The sequence below is a fragment of the Mauremys mutica genome, chromosome 2 (assembly GCF_020497125.1).
Source record: "Mauremys mutica isolate MM-2020 ecotype Southern chromosome 2, ASM2049712v1, whole genome shotgun sequence".
Classification (NCBI taxonomy): domain Eukaryota; kingdom Metazoa; phylum Chordata; order Testudines; family Geoemydidae; genus Mauremys; species Mauremys mutica.
In genome coordinates this window covers 40417513-40439952 of record NC_059073.1, presented here as the reverse complement: position 1 = coordinate 40439952, position 22440 = coordinate 40417513, and the positions used below count along the sequence as shown (strand labels likewise).

The 22440-nt window shown below is 47.5% G+C and overlaps 6 non-coding genes across 6 annotated transcripts; all 6 read left to right on the top strand.

Annotated features, from left to right (window-relative positions):
- The first annotated feature begins 16563 nt into the window (after positions 1-16563).
- Positions 16564-16636, top strand: TRNAA-AGC. Its single transcript has one exon. It is a non-coding gene; the product is annotated as a tRNA-Ala (tRNA).
- Positions 16637-17405: 769 nt separating this feature from the next.
- TRNAY-GUA lies at positions 17406-17499 on the top strand. Its single transcript has 2 exons — positions 17406-17442; positions 17464-17499. It is a non-coding gene; the product is annotated as a tRNA-Tyr (tRNA).
- Positions 17500-18629: 1130 nt separating this feature from the next.
- TRNAA-AGC lies at positions 18630-18702 on the top strand. Its single transcript has one exon. It is a non-coding gene; the product is annotated as a tRNA-Ala (tRNA).
- Positions 18703-19477: 775 nt separating this feature from the next.
- On the top strand, positions 19478-19571 carry TRNAY-GUA. The gene is made up of 2 exons: positions 19478-19514; positions 19536-19571. It is a non-coding gene; the product is annotated as a tRNA-Tyr (tRNA).
- A 1130-nt stretch (positions 19572-20701) lies between these two features.
- Positions 20702-20774, top strand: TRNAA-AGC. Its single transcript has one exon. It is a non-coding gene; the product is annotated as a tRNA-Ala (tRNA).
- A 777-nt stretch (positions 20775-21551) lies between these two features.
- Positions 21552-21645, top strand: TRNAY-GUA. Its single transcript has 2 exons — positions 21552-21588; positions 21610-21645. It is a non-coding gene; the product is annotated as a tRNA-Tyr (tRNA).
- Positions 21646-22440: the final 795 nt, after the last annotated feature.

The window sequence follows — 22440 nt, the reverse complement described above, 5'->3', positions numbered from 1 at the left end:
CTCACAGCTACCCACAGTGCAACGCTCCAGAAGTCGACGCTAGCCTCGGTACTATGGACGCAGTCTGCCGACTTAATGCACTTAGAGAATTTTGTGTGGGGACATACACAATCGACTGTATAAAAACGATTTCTAAAAACCCGACTTCTATAAATTCGACCTAATTTCATAGTGTAGACATACCCACAGTTTAGTGGCCCCAGTCTCTCAGCAATAGCCTTGGCTTGACTAAGAGACCATCTTACTACGTCCGTGACCAGCTCTGTTGTGGGAAGATCAACTCCTGCAACTATGTGTTTAACCTCCTTGGTGGAACAGGGGAAACAGGATGCATGTGTGGCCAATCAGGGACAGCATCGGGGGGTCTCTATTTTCCTAGGGGGCTCCAAATCACAATCCTCTCAATCTTATAGCAGCTACCACCCCCCTTATGGGCACTAAGTTGGGCATGCAATTTACAAATCTTTGCCTCACACTCCTGATGGCCTGCTGCTGCATTGGCTGCCTTATTTTTATCTGCCAGGAAGCGAGTGGCTGCTCTCGCTTCTTCTAAAACAATTTTTGTGTGGGTTAACTCTTTCCTATACTATTCTGCTTGCCTTGTCTCTCTCCTCTTGCATATTTGTAAGTACAGACACCATTTTAAGCTTTTCTGCTATAAATTCACACCCGTCTGTCTCACATTTGTACAAACGCTGTTGTAACTGCTTTTTTCCAGCTCCAGTTCCTGCCTTCCCTTTACCATGTCAACCTTTGCAGACATGCATAAAATAATGCCGATGCAACAGCCACAACCTTTGTGCTACCATGTAGTTTAATGGTTGTGCAATATTGTTCCAAACTCAGACTCGCCTCAATCAAGGGATTCTTACCCTTAAAGCATCCCCTTTCCCAGGAGCATTTCCCCTTCTTCATTACCCATCACTCTAACTTGTTGGTTTTCTCCTGTCTCAAGCAAGCAGCCAAGGGTTTTTTTTCAGCCATCTCTACTTCCCTTTTCTCACTAATGATCCCTACCAAAAACCCTTTCACGCAGTCACAGTATTGCTCTAAAATCTTTACTTTTAAGGCACATCTCTTTAACTCCTTATTGCATGGTTCTACAGTTATTCTAAGCACGATTCTTAACTTAAAAGTTACAGGATGTTACCAAATATTCTATGAGAGAGGGACCTCGCTAAAGGAGCTTAGTCTGAAAAAGGAAGAGAGAGTTTGCTCAGGTCCATGCCTCAGTTTTCCCACTCTGCAGCAACTACTGAACAATTACCACATGATAGGGTCACGTGCTCCCTGCATTCTCCACCATTTATTACCAGATTTGCCCGTTACGTTGTAGTATGCTCATTTATTAGGGTTACTCTTCTCGGGGGGGGGGGAGGGATTTTGTAATTCTATCAATGTACTGCTTGTGTCACTTCTATTGTCATACGCAGCTCTACTCTCCCTTCTGCAAGTTCCCTCCCAGTGGAGCTATCTTGCATGACCTAAGTTCCTCCAGCCCCAGAATCAGATGAACACACACACACACACACACACTAATAGAGCATGTCTGAGTGGACTGGGTCAATCAGCACTCCCAAGCTGACCCCTTATATGCCCCTGGACTCCGCAGGCTGGGTCGAACAGCACTTCCAAGCTGCCACCCTCCTATGCCACAGGTTCAGCACGCCCCTATCTCCACTTTCATGTTACAAATGTTCTGGTAGTAACCCACTTGATGAGCAAACCCCACAGGATTTTTAGCTTAGGGATCTGTAGCTTAGGTAAGAGGAACATTGCTGCAGAGCAAATAGGGAAGCCAAACACACACACACACACACGGAGGGTAGTAACCAGCTTAACCATAAAAGTTATATATTGCCATGTAATAACTACACAAAGGGAGCCAAACAAACAAAACAGTTGCAATATTAAATGTAGCTTAAATTTGATGACAAAAGTCAGGTTTAGAAAACTATACCCTATAACACAGGTCAGGGTTAGAAAGCTATACCTAGAGTAGGAAAAAAAAAACCAGAGAGAGAGAGAGATGGATTCTCACCACTCTGTGAAGCTTCAACTGCTCAGGGTTCCCAGGTGGTGGTGGTAGCTGAGGGTCTGGAGTGCTGGAGACAGGCAGAGCCCCCAGGACGATCAGTCAGAAGAAGATGAAGTCTCAATGGAACTGATGCAGATTTTGGATCCAGGCATCAGAACACTTACTTGAGCATGGGGAGGGGTTTTTGTAGGAGAAGTAACAATGGTTCAAGGGAGAACACTAGATTTGTTTCTAGGTAAACTGATGGCACAAGGGAGTATACCAAAGTTGTTTTGTTCAGACTAGATAATAGGAACTGATCATTCTTGGCTGTGGGCAGTGTTCCTTGGAGGGAGCTCACAATACAATTAGGCAGTTTCAGTATTTTGGCTACCAATCAAGGATTTATTACTAGAATTGGTCTGGTAACTACTGAGCTGGGTGTGTGCAGGCGGGTTCATTAACATCTGGAGCAGAGATCCCCCATCATGCAGTGCTTCCCTGCTCTTCTGGTCCCAGAGTTCCGTGCGGTTCTTGCCTTGGAATCTCTGTTCTCCATTCTGTATGCCAAGGGAGATGCCTCCCTGTCCCATCTTCAATGCAAATGAGGGTAGGGGAGTTGCCTTAATCCTGTCACCCTTGTTCAGAGGGGTTTAGGTGTGTCTCCCACTGCCTTTTCATTGCTTTTTGTAAGTCTTTCTGCTGATCGGTTTTAGTTCAAGTAGAGGCTGGGGGCGGGGGTGTCCTTTGTGAGTCAGACTGGCTGGATACTGTGCCCTGGTTGCCCAAGAACACAGAGCTGACAGGTAACACCCTTTTATCTTCAAGGAGCTCAATGGTTCAGGATACTTAAAAGATCGCCTGAAGCTCCAGGATGAGGACCATGTCAACAACTCTGTTCCTTAGGTACAGTGAAGCTGTCCACGACCAGCGTAAATCTCTCTGAATAGGAGACAGAGCTTTCTTTGGGTCTGTTCCAGGCTGTGGAATGTACTCCCACAGGATAGAAGAACCATATCAAACACCAACACTTTCCATTCCGGATTGGCGGGTAGTGATCCACCTATCGGGGATCGATGTATTGCGTCTTTTCTAGATGCGATAAATTGATCCCCGAATGCGCTCCCCGTCGACTCCGGAACTCCACCAGGGTGAGAGGCGGAAGCAGAGTCCACGGGGGAGCGGCGGCAGTCAATCCCATGCCGCGAGGACGTGAAGTAAGTCAATCTAAGTCGATCTAAGATACGTTGACTTCAGCTATGCTATTCTCATAGACAATGTAGACTAGGGTAAGAAGTACTTTGACGTGGCCTTCAATAACATACACACACACAGCACGGCTGACATAAAAATCAAACAACTTCTCAATTTTCCCCTTAGTGAGAAAAAGGGAGGAGAGAATCACATGTGACAGATGTTAGCCATTGTGTTTAATACACTACTGGAAGGCTCTTGGGTACTTTGGTGATTAGGGTGTCATAAGAACCTGAATAGAATAGTGTGCAGGATAATCACATAAAACCAGAAAGCTATGACACTTCGTACGAAGATACAGCAGGGAGGCATGGCAACCATTCTAGTTAGTTGTTTCATTAGCAAATAGTGAAGCTGAACACGCATTAAGATGAACAAATGGAACTTTATTAAACCCTTTGCTCTACTCTGTCCATGTGGCCAAGTTGCTTCCAGCCTAATTCCATGTGTTCTCCTGGTGTTCCCTCAACAATAGTCACTCCAGGGACCATAGGCCTCTGATTCCCATTCCACTGCTCATGAGACACACGGGGAAAAACACACATTAGCTTCTAGTACACATATAAGGTATGTTAGTAGGTACATTATAATGGAACATTTGTGTTTCAAAGGAATGCCACTATACTGCTTTGTAGCAAGGAATGGGTTAAAATTTCTATGGGGGGAATGATAACAAATATGGAGAATACAGTTCTTGCAGCACTGTATTCATAATTGTCAGTCTAATTAAAGCCTGGTGATTAGAAATGTTATTCTCTTTATTCTTTAATTATGAGGTAGCACTTTATTTCTGAGGACAGAAATAACCCTAGAATTACCTTTTAAAATTACTCCGTTATTACATATTGATGCTGCAGATGCAGCTGAAAATCTGGCTAGAGCCTTTGAGAACTGACTCTCTGGCTTGTCAGAAGGGGATGCAAGAGGCAGTGTGGAACACTCAGGAAGAAGAAGCAGGCTACTCCCCACCTTTACCACTTGCAAGTACCATGACAAAGCCATAAGACAGTGTAGTGTAAATCTGTAGATGAATTTTCACATCTTTGATTTTACGAGCTCCAGGAAAGCATTAGGAAAACGTATTGCCTTATTAAATGAAAAAAATAGGGATGATTTTCAAATGAAGGCAGATTCAGAAGCTGATAAGCCAGGTCTGTTATATATAGCAACCTTAGAACTGAGGATATATAAAGTCTTTCAGTGTAAAGTTACTTGGCATAATGATCTCCATAGATTCCAGCTCTCACCATGGAACACTTGGAAAGCTACTCTGATTATACACTACAGTCAGGTTCCTTTCTGCATCAGATTAGCAACTATATGGCCACTTACCCAACGGGGCTTAGGTATCTGTGGCTCTGCAGCTGCACTGGGTCCAAAGTAAAGAACTGAATCTTGTTGGTGAAGACTTAGGGGAGGCTGCCAAAGAGTTCTCAAGCGCCCATCCTGTTGTGTGCTAGGAGTTCAGATTCCTCTATGGTGAGAGAGTGTGTAGGGGCCTCCCCCTTAGCTTCACTTCTCAGTCTCCTGCAGAGGCTCCTTAGGGCCTCAGTAAGTTCACTCTTCTTGGAAGGGTAAATTTCAACTCAGATGCTATTTGGCCCCCCAAACTCCCCTCTCCAGACAGCTATTGCAGATGCTGCCTCGCCTACAGGCCACTTGTGTACAGATCTTTAAACCAGTTTGGAAGCAGGGTATAAACACCCTTCAATATGAACCAGTTTCTAATGTGTTTTGGCCAGCCAGTATGCATGGGGGGACCGAACCATGTTAGAGCTCTTTTAAATCCCTAAATCCATATTGCAGCTGACCTGATTAGGAATCTAGACTCAGTGGTTTCATATCTGAGGTAGTGTTGTAAAATGCATCCCCATTACAGCAGTGCTACTTCCATCATAAACTTTTATAAACAGGATAGCAAAATACAAAAATTGGCTAAAAAGTTCAGCCAAGAAGCAAATGTTTTTAGAATAGTTGAGCTGGGCAAGTAATTTTAAGGGTATAAGACATTAGTCTCTGGTGTTTTATAGGGCTGTCGATTAATCAGTTAACTCACATGAGTCTTGCCCACATGCTCAGGGTTTAACTGATTGCCAGGGCAGATTGGCAGAGGCCATGGAGGTTTTTCACCTTCCTCTGCAGCGTGGGGCATGGGTCACTTGCTGGGGGATTCTCTGCAGCTTGAGGTCTTCAAACCAGAATTTGAGGACTTTAATAACTCAGACATAGGTTAGGGGTTTGTTATTGAAGTGGATGGGTGAGATTCTGTGGCCTGCATTGTGCAGGAGGTCAGACTAGATGATCATAATGGTCCCTTCTGACCTTAAAGTCTATGATTAACTCAAAAAAATTAATTGCAATTAATCGCAGTTTTAATCAGACTGTTAAACAATAGAAAACCAATTGAAATGTATTAAATAATTTGGATGTTTTTCTACATTTTCAAATATATTGATTTCAATTACAACACAGAATACAAACTGTGCAATGCTCACTTTATTTTTTTTTTTACAAATATTTGCACTGTAAAAATGATAATAGTATTTTTCAATTCAGCTCATACAAGTACCATAGTGCAACCTCTTTATCATGAAAGTGCAACTTACAAACATCGATTTTTTTGTTACATAACTGCACTCAAAACCAAAACAATGTAAAACTTGAGAGCCTACAAGTCCACTCAGTCCTATTTCTTGTACAGCCAATTGCTAAGAGAAACAAGTTTGTTTATATTTACGTGAGATAATGTTGTCCCTTCTTATTTACAGTGTCACCTGAAATAGACCAGACATTTGTATGGCACTTTTGTAGCTGGCATTGCAAGGTATTTATGTGCCAGATATGCTAAACATTCATATGCCCCTTCATAGTTGGCCACCATTGGTTACACAAGTCAAACTGTTGAGTTTATTTATTGATTTATAAAATAAAAATGTATCTGTCACAGTTATGGGGCTGCTTGCACCTCAGTTCCCTTCCTGGTGTCTGAGTGCCCCCCGCCCTTGGGTGTCAGGCCTTGTGCCTTTACCTGTTTGAGAGAACTGCAAAATTTCACCACTCTTAGACTGGGATGTGAGTACATCACCCCACCTATGTCAATAGCTTATTACCACACCAGTCCAACTGAACACTTCCCTTTGGGAGCCTGTGACCAATGCTGTAGTGAAAAGCAGCCCACCTAAAACAAATATGTTTATTAGCAAATAGAACAAAGTATAAGGTGTTTTTTTAAAACAACAGCCAGCCTATGTGTATGTTTAGACTCATCTAATTGGATGCCTCGCTACAAGGTATGTTAGGTGGGCTTCCCTCGGGTTACAGGAATGGAACAGATTCAACTTATGTTCTTTTTGGAAGCCAAGGAGCTCTTGGGACCCAGTCTGGTCTCTATTTATCTTCTTTAGAGATATGTTCCCAGACTGCTCTCTCCTTTCAGGGAAACATCCTGTTCTCAAAATCCCCCCCTCCCTGGTTGTGCCTGAGCCCGAGCCCATTTACCCTATTGACCAACTATTTTTGTTTGAGGGGCTCTCTGAAGTCTCTCTTTTGCCTCAGCTGGATTTTTCCCAGTTGGTCAGCCAGGTCACCTAAGATGATAGTTCCATTGTTTGGCGGTTAGGACCCATTCAGCCTCTGGTCTTGTGATGGTGAGAGAAGTGCGCTGAAACTTTGCTGCCCCTGACATTCCACCCCTCCATCTCAGGAGACCTATATCCTAAAGCACAGTTTGGGCTCCAGATCAACATTCATTTCCATTCACTATGGCACCTCTCCTAAGTGCTCAACACCTTTACCAGGTATTTGAAATCAAGTTCTTATAAACAGTGGCCCTGGCTTTTCACTGTCCAGAGAATGTGTCCATTCTGTGTCCCTTGGGTGGCATAAAATAGATGGGTTCTGACTGTAGCTGGCCAGGGGAAACGTACCCTGATGAAAGGCAGCTCTCTGTTGATAAAGGGCCAGCAGAACAGCTCCTGTGCAGTCACCCCTCTGATGTGCAGGGAGGGATCAGACATGGCAGGATTGTTTTGGGGGTGTGTGAGAAGGAGTGGAGTTCTGCTGTACCAATCCTTCGCTGGTTAAGTTAAGTTAGCTGGAGACCTACTCTAACATGCTCTATGACTGCAACACAGGTCCCTGCTTTGACGTTGTACCCCAGGGGTAGGCAACCTATGGCATGTGTGCCAAAGGCAGCACGCGAGCGGATTTTCAGCGGCACTCACACTGCCCGGGTCCTGGCCACCGGTCGGGGGGTCTCTGCATTTTAATTTAATTTTAAATGAAGCTTCTTAAACATTTAAAAAACCTTGTTTATTTTACATACAATAGTTCTGTTATATATTATAGACATATAGAGAGACCTTCTAAAAACGTTAAAATGTATTACTGGCACGTGAAACCTTAAATTAGAATGAATAAATGAAGACTTGGCATGCCACTTCTGAAAGGTTGCTGACCCCTACTGTACCCCATAATGCTTTATGGGAATATGACATAACTGGAATATGTTTTGTGCTGCCTGTGCCATGTAACATATCTCTGTAAAGGTTGTGGTCTACTATATCTATTCATCCTATTTGTACACATATATCATTTTTGTACTTGACATTAAAAATATTGGCTGTATACTTGCTTGATTTCTATGTAAGCTTTGTAAGGCATTTGGTCAGCTTCTTTAGAAAGGAATTTGCAAGGTTAAGTACCCAGTCAGGAAGCATTTGGGGAACAATGCATCTTGGAATGCTCTAATCCACATACGAAGTCTTCCTGGAGACATACAAGATACCATGTGGACAATGGCTTCTGCCTGTAAAGACTGAGTCGTGCATGGACATGTGACTTGACCAGGTGACTCCAAAACTCCATCTTGGAGCTGGACTTTGCATAGGAGAGAGGAGGGGGTCTCCACCCACAAGGGAAAGTCTATTTAAACTTGTGGGAGACCCCTCCAAGGGTCTTCAGCTGGCTAAAGAGAGGGCCTCTCCACCCCCAAAGATACCTGAAAGAAACTGGAACAAAGGACAGTAACTGCAAAGGGTGTGAGTGATTGCAGGAGCCAGACTAAAAGGAGATTAGTCTGTAAAAGGAAGCATTCTGGAACTGGTGGGGATCTTATCTGTATTCAGTTTCTTACTGTATTAGACATAGATTTGCATGCTCTATTTTATTTTACTTGGTAGTCCACTTTGTTCTGACTGTTACTACTTGGAACCACTTCTGTACTTAATACTTTCTGTATTTAATAAAATCACTTTTTACTTATTAATTAACCCAGAGTATGTATTAGTAACTGTGGAGGGGGGGGGGGGAGGAAACAGCTGTGCATATCTCTATCAGTGTTATAGAGGGCGAACAATTTGAGTTTACTTTGCATAAGCTTTATACAGGATAAAATGGATTTATTTGAGTTTAGACCCCACTGAGAGTTGGGCAGCTGAGTGTTAAAGATAAGAACACTTCTGTAAGTTGCTTTCAGTTAAACCTGCAGCTGTATGGGGCAAGTAATTCAGACCCTGGGTCTGTGTTGGAGCAGATAGGCGTGTCTGACTCAGCAAGACAGTCTGCTGGGGTCCTGAGCTGGCAGGGAAAGCAGGGGCAGAAGTAGTCTTGGCACATCAGTTGGCAGCTCCCAAGGGGGGTTCTTTGATCCAACCCATCACACCTGCTGTACCACTTTAACTTTCCTGCAGAGCTTGAACGTGATGGAGAATAGAGCCCCTGGTGAGTCATTTACACCAGTGCAAGTGAGTTGCACTTTGGGTGTAAAACTCCACCCATCTGATTTAGTAGCATTTGACACCCACTTTGCACAAGGCATAGAACATCTAGCCTCACTCACATTACTAGAAATAACCAACTGAAAGCTATGCCATCCTCCTTCAAAGATCCACCCTCACCACACACCTCCTTCCCCCAAAGATGAGGGAAATTGATTGGCTCTGCAATATTTATGCCTAGTTTCAACATAAACAATGGCCAAAACACATTATACCAGTGTGGTGCATCTGCTAAACAGAGGACTACTATTCCCATCAACACTCCTCTCCCCACTACACACCTCTCTTCCTCCTGGCCAGGCAAGGGGAAAGGTCCTGACCCAGGAAAGGGTTAGTTCCTGTGATAGGGCCTTCAGTGGCCAAGTGGCCAGATGGTTGGTCAGAGAAGGTAGTAGGGGGACCTGGGCCCTCCCTCTCCACCAGGTCCCAGCCCAGGGTCCTGTGTAGTTCAATCCCTAAGCAGGGGAGATGGTCTTCCTGCTGGCAGGGGGGAGGGGTCAAGACCAGTTTCTCTGGGCTCCTTCCTACTTAAGTCTCTTTAGTTTGGGGTATGGCCCTGCAAGTCCAGTTGCCCCACAGTTAGGACTTATCTACAGACTCCCCTTGGCAGGGGAAGGCTTACTTGCCTCCAGTGGCTGCATTGGCTGGCAGGTCACTGCCCGTCCCTTCAGGTAGGCTAACAGAGAGCTCCTGCTTCCTCACCAGTCAGTCCCCAACTGAGCCAAGCTCCCTTCTTTTCTCCCCCCTCCAGGCCCGGCCTTGGCTGCAGGTATAGCGGGACAGGGCTAGCTGAACCCAAAGGTTTTCTTTAACTCCTGCTGTGCCAGGCAGCAGTTTCCCTGCTCCTTCACAGGCTCTTTTGGGAAGTAGCATCTGCGTGGTGAGCTAGGAGCGGCAGAGAAGCCAGATGCAGAGAGGAATTCCTGGAACTTTATGTAGAGCTGCTTGTAGAACGGTCTGAGAGTGCCAGACATCACAGCTAGGTGCAGATCAGTGTGGGACTTATAGGGGAGTAGCAGCAGCTGGGCAGGGAGCCAGTGCAGAGGGGCCCCAATAAGAGACCCTAACTGAGTCTGGCCTGGAAACCCACAAGCTCCTATTTGCTCCAATAGAGAGACTGGACTGGAGCGACACCCCAAGCACTAGGCCTGAAGAGCCATGACTCTGGATTAGACTTCCCTAGGGGCCCAAACAAGAGCAACTATTGCCCACTTTGAATTGCAACCGTTGAAGCCTCTTTACCTCAGCTCTTTGCAACCTTTTCCTTTCCTGACAGCCCTAGTAAAATACCCTTTCCCTTAAGCCATATGTCTGAGTGGCTATTGGGACCCACCAGGGCTAATGTCTACAAGGCCTTGCAACCGAAACACCTACAGTGCTTGCCTCCGAATCATGGAACATGAGGTATACTTCTGGCACTCTGCACATTTCAGGTACTCCAGCAGGAAGCAGCCCAGTAATTACATCAGGTTAAAGGAGGAAGAAATCATGCTGTAGCCCAGGAAGAAATCTAAGGCAAAGTCAACTACAAACCATGGTTTGGCCTCTCCATACTGTCTGGTCAAATCTTGTCATAGCTCCATTGAGCAACAGCCATATTTAAATTCTCCAGCACAGGGATTAAACATGATTTGTGTTACGACAACAGATCCCTTATTGGTATAAATTCTGTTCTTTAAATCAGCTGGAGCTGCAATTGGAACAGGGCCTTGGTCACCACCAAGCTTCTCCCAGCAAGATGAATTTTGTTGGGCCCCAGGCTTTCAGCTCATAAATTCTCCTTCCATTCTCCTGAAGGCAGGTATCTGAGGTGAAACTCCTGATATCTGCTGTGCACCAGCAAGGACCTGAGACAAACTGTACCCTCTGCAGAGCCTCTGACAGGCTGTGAAAGTCACCAGCCCCACAATTCCAGTGACTTTTGTATGCCCCACCACTTTTTGTTTTTTAAATTAAGCCATTTACCAAGTTAGTGGCTTTTAAATATGGTCATGAATTGTTGATAAAAAAATAGTCATTTGATCTTCACTTGCGAGTCATTCACTACATAGCCACGGGGCTTTCCTGCAGTATATCATTTGTTATGTTCATTTATTATGCAGTGCCCCGAGCCTCTGAAGAAATTAGTGAATGATTTATGGAATAGTTTAAGTGATTGCAGGTTTTTCCCACTGACATGGCTGCAAACTTGGTCTGCCCAACTCACTTGTGCTGTGACTGGGTAAGTGACAGAAACCTGGGCCATTATCAAATCATCACATTGTAAACTGTGGAAATCAAATTGTTGGGCCAAATTCTGCTCTGGGTTACATCATTGTAAATCTGGATTTACTCCACTGATTTCTACAGAATCACTCCAGATTTACATTGGTGTGATCCAGAGCTGAATTTGGCTCACTGTATATAAAGTGAGCTAAACTGCTCCAGTTTCCTCCCTCCTCCTCTTCCCTCCCCTCCAGTCCTAGTGAATGGTCTCCCTCTCCAGCTCTTAGGATGCTCATGCACAGACCTGGCAAGATTTTGATTGTGCACTGGTAACTGGTAAGGTAAGCAAAGGGATTTCTTGAAACATTGTGTATTAGACATTGAAGGGAGGTGTATGTCTTTTAGAGAAAAAATGCTAGTAGGGAGAAAGCATTTCTATGCTATTCACCTTTGAGGAATGTTGTATGAAAATAGCAAAGCGAAAGAACACCAAACTGTTCACTATCACACAGGCATCTACTCACACTGCCCTTCAGAGCCAATGGATTGTGGGGAAAATGAAAACCCTCCCTGGGGCTTCCATGTTCTTGCTTTCAAAGCCCTTTTCAGCTCTGCCCTAACCCTCATCTCAGATCTGATCTCCTGTTGTGAATCCCCCCTCAATGCCTCCACTCTGCCTTTGATGCCAGTCTCATTGCCCCATGTGAGTGCAGGGAGTGACCCCATACACTGCTGAGGGAATAGCTGCTTATATACACTGTGTGCCAAGAAAAAAAATGCTTTTAATAAATTGGGCCAAACTCAGATTTGTTGGCAGCAGGTGCCACTTCAACACTGGGTCTGCATTGGGCCCTGTGTGTTTTCCTTTAGAAACAGAAAGGTTCCATTTTCGGATGCAGATAAAAAGCTAGGAAGTAACCATACCCGAAGCCCTTTGGTGCTGTTGTGTAGCATTATCTTTCATTTCTTCTGTCCACACCTTCACAATCACCAATAATTGGCAGCCCTGTCAGAAAGGCCAAGAAGTGAATGGGCATGAAGACTGAATTGCCGTCTCATCCACAGATGTGGCTAGTCCTTTCAAATCAGAGTTTAGGTATATTGGCAGGGCAGAGGTGAACACATTACCTCTGCATGTACTGTAGCTAAACAGAGGACTTCATTTTCTGGGGCTATCAATGCAGCTGCTTGTATCAACATTACATTTATTTCTTATGGCTGGAATTTCCAAAGAAGCCTAAGAGAACTAAGTGCCTGACTCCTATTGACTGTTAATGAGGGAGGGTGCCTAACACCCAGAGATCCCTTCTTGAATCCCAGTGAAAAGCATTTGTGATTTTTTTATATTAAGCCTTTAACATTTAAGATGTGGCAGGGGAGTCCCACTCTCTGTAGCATGTGAGGATGAGCATTTTCAGAGCAGTGCATGGAATTTTAGTTCCATGACTCCCAGTGACTTCTTTTAATGGGGAGTCATGTGGCTCAAATTCTGTCCACAGCTTGGGAAATTCAGGGTGGGGGGGGGTGTTGTTACAGATTGCAGAGTCACATGTCAATGTACAGAAATGGAAATACTAATAGTTTAGCATCAGTAGGTGGCAAACCTGAATCACAGTGTTAGATTCCTTTCCAACCGCAATAATTTAGCAGTGATTTCTGAGAAGGAAATAACAAAAAGTACTTGCAAAACTGAAAAGCTTTTGTGGAGAATGAAAATGTTTATAATAATTTAGAAGGATTGTTATATAGATGAGGCTTAGAAAACTCATAGTATCAAAATTACATGCAGCAAGCTGTAATAGGCATAAAGATTGCAGAATAAAAGAAACAGAAGCAGTTCACTTGACAAATGTGAAAGCTTTCTTGGTATTATAGAAAGGCTAAATGATCTTAATCATATCAACTACTGGCTTGCAGCCAGAATCTTTGTGAAAGGTATGAACAATGTACTAAATTATCCACAACTTTAAAAACCTCCATAAGACTAAATAGGGTTCAAGTATTCTTTTTATTTTTTAAGAGATGAAAGTTATCACCAGCATATTGTTGCCATGTTCAATTTAGTTTCAAATATGAAACTCATTAGGTTGAAAATGCATCCAGGTTTGTAAAAATTACAAGTAGGTAATTGATTTATGGTTAATAATGATTTCAAATACATGGTATACTTCTTTTGCCTAGTCTTATCCATCCAAAGAAAAGTATTTCAGTTCTTCATATATGGTTAGTTTATGGGATCTATGACAAATCATGCCTATGAAGAGAAAAATGGTTGAGTGGGAGAAGGAGACACACAGGTATGGTGTATGGTGGGGGCCAGGGTTTTCAGAAGTGGCTATTGGTTGGGTGTGTGGCCAGAGACATATTGGGCTTGCATGTCTGAATTGCTGAGCACCTACCACTCTAGCTTAGGTCAATGGAAGCTGTGAGTGCTCAGCACTTCTGAAAATCTGGCCCATGCTGTTACCAACTGAGCTCCCAGAATTACAATCTGCTTTAAAATGTTACCCTAGGGTAGTAGGCTGTTCATACCAATATACAGCAAGACTTATTTGTGTATGTTAATATTGGTAGAAGATGAAGGTAGTGATATTATGTTGCTAGAGGGTGGGGCTGTTTAGTTTTTGGCTTGTAAAAAAATGTGTATTTTTTTCAAATAAAGGTACCAGGCCAGAAACTGATTTTAAAAACCAGATAAGTGTCAGATTACATTAGTGGGTTTGTATATATGAAAAACAAACACCCAACCCTATAAGGGATCAAATAAATTTAACAAAAAATTTCAGGCAGGAGTTTCCAGTTCTAAGCAGTAACAGTAATCACAAGCATATGTCACTTAATGTCTTCTTGTAGCTCTGCAGAGAGTCTGGTCAGAGTCTGTAAGTCTGCATTGGCCGCTATAATGGCCAGTACTAGAAACTGGACCAGGACCTTCCGAACTAAAAGCATGAATTGCTACAGCTTGAGCTAATGAGGTAGGTAGTCAATCCGAGAGCTGGACCAGCCCCATATCCTGTGTGGATTAGGCACAGAGCTGGGGCTGGAGAGGAGCTGGGAGCATAGGGAAGGGTCCTCCAGAAGCTGGGGCATGGGGTCAGGACCCTGTATGACAGTAGTTCTCAAACATTTGTACTGGTGACCCCTTTCACATAGCAAGCCTCTGAGTGCAACCCCCCACTTATAAATTGAAGGCACTTTTTTATATTTTGTGGCAGAGCTCTGATCTTGTCCCTGTGGGTCCCCACACTTCTAGGCGGTTTATGCTAGCCACAGAGGCTCACTGTGACCCTCCACGTAGCCCTTATCTCTCTAGGGCCAGGGTACAGTCTACTGAGCCCTTTTCATCATAAGCCAGCAAGGAGGTTGGTGAGAGAACTCCCACAGTCTCTGTTGTCCCTACAGGCTTATTCAAGAACAGTTGAGCCTCCTGTCCTGATAGGGGCCTGTATTCCCTTCCCAGGAGATGTTTCTGTAGCAGCAGGTTGGGGGCAACCTAGGTCCACCAGGTTCCAGCCCAGGGACCCTAATGGCAGAAACTGTTGGCAGACAACCTTTCACTGCCAGAGTTGCTAAATTTCCCTGGGCCACTTCCCCACAGCTCCCCAACTTCTCTCTCTCAATGGCTTCTTCACCCTTACCTCAGGACTCCTTTTCAAGTGGTTTCAGAATGTCTTCATTACCCAACCCTTCAGCCACTCTTCTTCTCCTCTGGCTCTTTTTGGCCTCACTGGAGTGAGCCCTTTTATAGTATCAGAGGGGCCTTAATTAGAGTCAGGTGCTTAACAGCCTCACCTGACTCCTTGCAGGTTAATTGAAGTCAGGTGTTCTCAATAGCCTGGAGCAACCCCTGCTCTGGTCACTCAGGGAACAGAAAGCTGCTTATCCAGTGGCCAGTATATCTGCCTTCTACTACACTGCTGTTCCCAACTGGCCTGGGTCTATCACAGTATGCTTATTTTCCAGCAAAATAATATGCTTGTACATTAAAAGTTTAGCATAATTAGTTAAATTAAAGTATAGCTTTGATTTAACTGCAAAAAAAATTACTCTGCTGTTCCCAACTAGTCTGGGTCTATCATAATTTAAAACCACTATAAATGTTAGAGGCACAGCAGAGTGTGGGGTGGAGGCTGACAGCTCATAACCTCCCATATAATAACCTCATGAGCACCTGAAGGGACCCAACCCCAAGTTTGAGAACTACTGCTGTAAGACTTAGTGGTCTCTTTGCCCAGCAGTTTTAGCTCCCAGTACTTTCCCTTACCAACCTGAAAGAGATCACCAACTTCCAGTTCCCATTGGCAGCTTCCATGGGGTGCCATGGCTTTCATTCAGCAACCCATTGAAAGAGGAATGGGAGGGCTGGGAGAATCTGCTTGGAGGAGGAGAGGAAGACCCCCCGGGTTGCAGTCACAGAATGCAGAGGCAGGACTTGGAGCCAGGCTGGAACACAAGGTGAGGGGCCAAAAGGGGGCTTCTACTCAGGAGCAGAGAAGTAGCTGCTCCTGTCATGTCAGGCTGCACCCCGCAGGCAGAGAGGGGAAGCCGGTGACCCTGAACTCTGAACACGGTGCTACTTGATATAGCACCATGGATGGGTGCACAGATTGCCCTCTCCAAACACCAGACCTTCAGGCTCAACCGATTGTGTGCGCTGCTGACGGCGGGCTGTTATGCTCCTCGTTGTAGCAATGTGTGCGTTTCAACGGTTTGCTCTCTCTTTGTCCACCTTTCCTCCGCGTCATAGAGCTCAGTTTATGGAGTAGTGTGAGGGCGCGGCTCCATTTCTTTCCTTTCCATCACATTTGTAGAGCTGGGATTTCTTCTTGGGCAACCGCGATCGCACAGAGTGTGTAAGAGGCTTCTGGCGGAGAATTGCTACAAACCCGATCTCGCGGGATTTCTGTCAAGGAGCTGCCGGGCTATCCGTACATAATCTGAAGCTTTGCTGTCCTTGGCCTGTGCACCGAAGAGGCGCCGTGAGGCAAGGAGGCGAGTGGACCCCTTTATTTTGCTGGTTTTGCTCTTCTTGTTGTCATGAACGGAGGCGTTAGGTACGTGTGGGTGTGCAAGGCATGGGCGTGTGTGAGTTTCTCTGCTGGTCTCTGGAAAGGTGTATTTTGTTGAAAGGCAAGAAAGGGGAGCGGCGTTGTTTGCTATGTCCCGTGTCCTTGTTGAGTGGAGGTCCTTTTACGCTTGCCCAGCACCTTGGAAAGGTAGTTTGTTTTGCGGTGTGAAGAGAGCTCTGGAATGGGTTTGCGCTGAGTTGACAGTGGGTGGCGGAGAGGGTGAGGCACCTTGTGGGTCTCTGGGGAATTAGCTCAAGTGGTAGAGCGCTCGCTTAGCATGTGAGAGGTAGCGGGATCGATGCCCGCATTCTCCAAGCTGCTGCTCTTTCTCTCTCTTTCCCATCCCCACCCACATACACCCTTGATGTCTGCGCAGAAAGGAGTGTTCTGGTCCACTCTTGGCTTTGCGGCAAGCCTTTTGTCCTCAGGCAGCCAAAGGGGCAGCTTCTCTTTCAGAAGCCTGTGTGTCTGAGTTCTTTTCTTTTGCGAGTCTCTTTCTTAGTGTTTGTTTTTCCTGAGGTAGGCGCGGGAGGCCGAGTCGGGTGTGAAAGGGTGGGAGTGGGAACGTGTCCATTATTGGCCAAGGGGAAGGGAAATGGTCTGAGAACACGTTGTGTTTGCAAAGGCCTCTTTGGAGCCAGGCAGGAGGCTTCGGCGTCGGACGGGTTTTCCGTTGCACCACCGTCCCTATTGTGGGTGGGAATCAGGGCTGGGGTCCCAGCGGTGTGCTGCGCGTGCTTGAGACAATCCGGGGCCCCTTGTGGGTCAGCGGGGGGAGGCGGCGTCCCGGCTAGAGGGCAGGGCTAGCGTCGCTCCCCCGGCGTTGCGTTCTTCCCTAGCGGCGTTGTCTTCGTGCCGTGCCTGTTAGGGAGCCTTTGAGCGGTATATGTGTGCGGGCTTCCCGTTGGGTGAATTGAGGGTAGACTAGGCGGCCACCCGGGGCAGCCGTGAGGATGAAGGGATAGGTGCGTGTGACTTATTCCTTTCAAGGGCTGGGCACGAGCAAGCCTATAATTAGCAGTTAGTGCCAGTGGCACTTCTGCCTGACACCTTGAGTCACTCTGGGCCCTTTGTTCCTGTCTTCCTTCGATAGCTCAGTTGGTAGAGCGGAGGACTGTAGGCTTAATTAATTCTCCTGGGAATCCTTAGGTCGCTGGTTCAACTCCGGCTCGAAGGAACTGGCTTTTGTTTCCTTCGTGACACGCTCTTCTTTGGAGCTCCCACTCTGGCCATTGCCGTGTTTTACTCCATTCGTGCGAGAGTGGCCGTTGGAAATCTGCTGCATTTAAAGCACCACTTGCCGCTACTTTCATCTACCACACCTGCTTCCAAGGACCTAGGCCCCAGTTTACGCCTTTAGAGGCAGAGCTCCTTTTTCTTCGCCCTCCCGCGCTCACAGCGTAGACATCTAGCTATGGATGTCAGGCTTCAGAAGTGCCATTTATCCCCCTGGTAGCCCGGGGCGCCTTTGTCATAAAATAGCCTGTCCGTAGCTATGTCCCCAAGCTGTCTTCGGTGTTTTTTGCATGGGGCAGAGGTGCCGGGGGGACTGAGTTTCTGGTGGCAGAGGGGAGGGGAACGTAAGGGGAAACGAAAAGGCCCTTTAGTGGCTGAGAGTTCCTTGTCCTTCGGGCTCAACCGATTGTGTGCGCTGCTGACGGCGGGCTGTTATGCTCCTCGTTGTAGCAATGTGTGCGTTTCAACGGTTTGCTCTCTCTTTGTCCACCTTTCCTCCGCGTCATAGAGCTCAGTTTATGGAGTAGTGTGAGGGCGCGGCTCCATTTCTTTCCTTTCCATCACATTTGTAGAGCTGGGATTTCTTCTTGGGCAACCGCGATCGCACAGAGTGTGTAAGAGGCTTCTGGCGGAGAATTGCTACAAACCCGATCTCGCGGGATTTCTGTCAAGGAGCTGCCGGGCTATCCGTACATAATCTGAAGCTTTGCTGTCCTTGGCCTGTGCACCGAAGAGGCGCCGTGAGGCAAGGAGGCGAGTGGACCCCTTTATTTTGCTGGTTTTGCTCTTCTTGTTGTCATGAACGGAGGCGTTAGGTACGTGTGGGTGTGCAAGGCATGGGCGTGTGTGAGTTTCTCTGCTGGTCTCTGGAAAGGTGTATTTTGTTGAAAGGCAAGAAAGGGGAGCGGCGTTGTTTGCTATGTCCCGTGTCCTTGTTGAGTGGAGGTCCTTTTACGCTTGCCCAGCACCTTGGAAAGGTAGTTTGTTTTGCGGTGTGAAGAGAGCTCTGGAATGGGTTTGCGCTGAGTTGACAGTGGGTGGCGGAGAGGGTGAGGCACCTTGTGGGTCTCTGGGGAATTAGCTCAAGTGGTAGAGCGCTCGCTTAGCATGTGAGAGGTAGCGGGATCGATGCCCGCATTCTCCAAGCTGCTGCTCTTTCTCTCTCTCTCTCTTTCCCATCCCCACCCACATACACCCTTGATGTCTGCGCAGAAAGGAGTGTTCTGGTCCACTCTTGGCTTTGCGGCAAGCCTTTTGTCCTCAGGCAGCCAAAGGGGCAGCTTCTCTTTCAGAAGCCTGTGTGTCTGAGTTCTTTTCTTTTGCGAGTCTCTTTCTTAGTGTTTGTTTTTCCTGAGGTAGGCGCGGGAGGCCGAGTCGGGTGTGAAAGGGTGGGAGTGGGAACGTGTCCATTATTGGCCAAGGGGAAGGGAAATGGTCTGAGAACACGTTGTGTTTGCAAAGGCCTCTTTGGAGCCAGGCAGGAGGCTTCGGCGTCGGACGGGTTTTCCGTTGCACCACCGTCCCTATTGTGGGTGGGAATCAGGGCTGGGGTCCCAGCGGTGTGCTGCGCGTGCTTGAGACAATCCGGGGCCCCTTGTGGGTCAGCGGGGGGAGGCGGCGTCCCGGCTAGAGGGCAGGGCTAGCGTCGCTCCCCCGGCGTTGCGTTCTTCCCTAGCGGCGTTGTCTTCGTGCCGTGCCTGTTAGGGAGCCTTTGAGCGGTATATGTGTGCGGGCTTCCCGTTGGGTGAATTGAGGGTAGACTAGGCGGCCACCCGGGGCAGCCGTGAGGATGAAGGGATAGGTGCGTGTGACTTATTCCTTTCAAGGGCTGGGCACGAGCAAGCCTATAATTAGCAGTTAGTGCCAGTGGCACTTCTGCCTGACACCTTGAGTCACTCTGGGCCCTTTGTTCCTGTCTTCCTTCGATAGCTCAGTTGGTAGAGCGGAGGACTGTAGGCTTAATTAATTCTCCTGGGAATCCTTAGGTCGCTGGTTCAACTCCGGCTCGAAGGAACTGGCTTTTGTTTCCTTCGTGACACGCTCTTCTTTGGAGCTCCCACTCTGGCCATTGCCGTGTTTTACTCCATTCGTGCGAGAGTGGCCGTTGGAAATCTGCTGCATTTAAAGCACCACTTGCCGCTACTTTCATCTACCACACCTGCTTCCAAGGACCTAGGCCCCAGTTTACGCCTTTAGAGGCAGAGCTCCTTTTTCTTCGCCCTCCCGCGCTCACAGCGTAGACATCTAGCTATGGATGTCAGGCTTCAGAAGTGCCATTTATCCCCCTGGTAGCCCGGGGCGCCTTTGTCATAAAATAGCCTGTCCGTAGCTATGTCCCCAAGCTGTCTTCGGTGTTTTTTGCATGGGGCAGAGGTGCCGGGGGGACTGAGTTTCTGGTGGCAGAGGGGAGGGGAACGTAAGGGGAAACGAAAAGGCCCTTTAGTGGCTGAGAGTTCCTTGTCCTTCGGGCTCAACCGATTGTGTGCGCTGCTGACGGCGGGCTGTTATGCTCCTCGTTGTAGCAATGTGTGCGTTTCAACGGTTTGCTCTCTCTTTGTCCACCTTTCCTCCGCGTCATAGAGCTCAGTTTATGGAGTAGTGTGAGGGCGCGGCTCCATTTCTTTCCTTTCCATCACATTTGTAGAGCTGGGATTTCTTCTTGGGCAACCGCGATCGCACAGAGTGTGTAAGAGGCTTCTGGCGGAGAATTGCTACAAACCCGATCTCGCGGGATTTCTGTCAAGGAGCTGCCGGGCTATCCGTACATAATCTGAAGCTTTGCTGTCCTTGGCCTGTGCACCGAAGAGGCGCCGTGAGGCAAGGAGGCGAGTGGACCCCTTTATTTTGCTGGTTTTGCTCTTCTTGTTGTCATGAACGGAGGCGTTAGGTACGTGTGGGTGTGCAAGGCATGGGCGTGTGTGAGTTTCTCTGCTGGTCTCTGGAAAGGTGTATTTTGTTGAAAGGCAAGAAAGGGGAGCGGCGTTGTTTGCTATGTCCCGTGTCCTTGTTGAGTGGAGGTCCTTTTACGCTTGCCCAGCACCTTGGAAAGGTAGTTTGTTTTGCGGTGTGAAGAGAGCTCTGGAATGGGTTTGCGCTGAGTTGACAGTGGGTGGCGGAGAGGGTGAGGCACCTTGTGGGTCTCTGGGGAATTAGCTCAAGTGGTAGAGCGCTCGCTTAGCATGTGAGAGGTAGCGGGATCGATGCCCGCATTCTCCAAGCTGCTGCTCTTTCTCTCTCTCTCTCTCTTTCCCATCCCCACCCACATACACCCTTGATGTCTGCGCAGAAAGGAGTGTTCTGGTCCACTCTTGGCTTTGCGGCAAGCCTTTTGTCCTCAGGCAGCCAAAGGGGCAGCTTCTCTTTCAGAAGCCTGTGTGTCTGAGTTCTTTTCTTTTGCGAGTCTCTTTCTTAGTGTTTGTTTTTCCTGAGGTAGGCGCGGGAGGCCGAGTCGGGTGTGAAAGGGTGGGAGTGGGAACGTGTCCATTATTGGCCAAGGGGAAGGGAAATGGTCTGAGAACACGTTGTGTTTGCAAAGGCCTCTTTGGAGCCAGGCAGGAGGCTTCGGCGTCGGACGGGTTTTCCGTTGCACCACCGTCCCTATTGTGGGTGGGAATCAGGGCTGGGGTCCCAGCGGTGTGCTGCGCGTGCTTGAGACAATCCGGGGCCCCTTGTGGGTCAGCGGGGGGAGGCGGCGTCCCGGCTAGAGGGCAGGGCTAGCGTCGCTCCCCCGGCGTTGCGTTCTTCCCTAGCGGCGTTGTCTTCGTGCCGTGCCTGTTAGGGAGCCTTTGAGCGGTATATGTGTGCGGGCTTCCCGTTGGGTGAATTGAGGGTAGACTAGGCGGCCACCCGGGGCAGCCGTGAGGATGAAGGGATAGGTGCGTGTGACTTATTCCTTTCAAGGGCTGGGCACGAGCAAGCCTATAATTAGCAGTTAGTGCCAGTGGCACTTCTGCCTGACACCTTGAGTCACTCTGGGCCCTTTGTTCCTGTCTTCCTTCGATAGCTCAGTTGGTAGAGCGGAGGACTGTAGGCTTAATTAATTCTCCTGGGAATCCTTAGGTCGCTGGTTCAACTCCGGCTCGAAGGAACTGGCTTTTGTTTCCTTCGTGACACGCTCTTCTTTGGAGCTCCCACTCTGGCCATTGCCGTGTTTTACTCCATTCGTGCGAGAGTGGCCGTTGGAAATCTGCTGCATTTAAAGCACCACTTGCCGCTACTTTCATCTACCACACCTGCTTCCAAGGACCTAGGCCCCAGTTTACGCCTTTAGAGGCAGAGCTCCTTTTTCTTCGCCCTCCCGCGCTCACAGCGTAGACATCTAGCTATGGATGTCAGGCTTCAGAAGTGCCATTTATCCCCCTGGTAGCCCGGGGCGCCTTTGTCATAAAATAGCCTGTCCGTAGCTATGTCCCCAAGCTGTCTTCGGTGTTTTTTGCATGGGGCAGAGGTGCCGGGGGGACTGAGTTTCTGGTGGCAGAGGGGAGGGGAACGTAAGGGGAAACGAAAAGGCCCTTTAGTGGCTGAGAGTTCCTTGTCCTTCGGGCTCAACCGATTGTGTGCGCTGCTGACGGCGGGCTGTTATGCTCCTCGTTGTAGCAATGTGTGCGTTTCAACGGTTTGCTCTCTCTTTGTCCACCTTTCCTCCGCGTCATAGAGCTCAGTTTATGGAGTAGTGTGAGGGCGCGGCTCCATTTCTTTCCTTTCCATCACATTTGTAGAGCTGGGATTTCTTCTTGGGCAACCGCGATCGCACAGAGTGTGTAAGAGGCTTCTGGCGGAGAATTGCTACAAACCCGATCTCGCGGGATTTCTGTCAAGGAGCTGCCGGGCTATCCGTACATAATCTGAAGCTTTGCTGTCCTTGGCCTGTGCACCGAAGAGG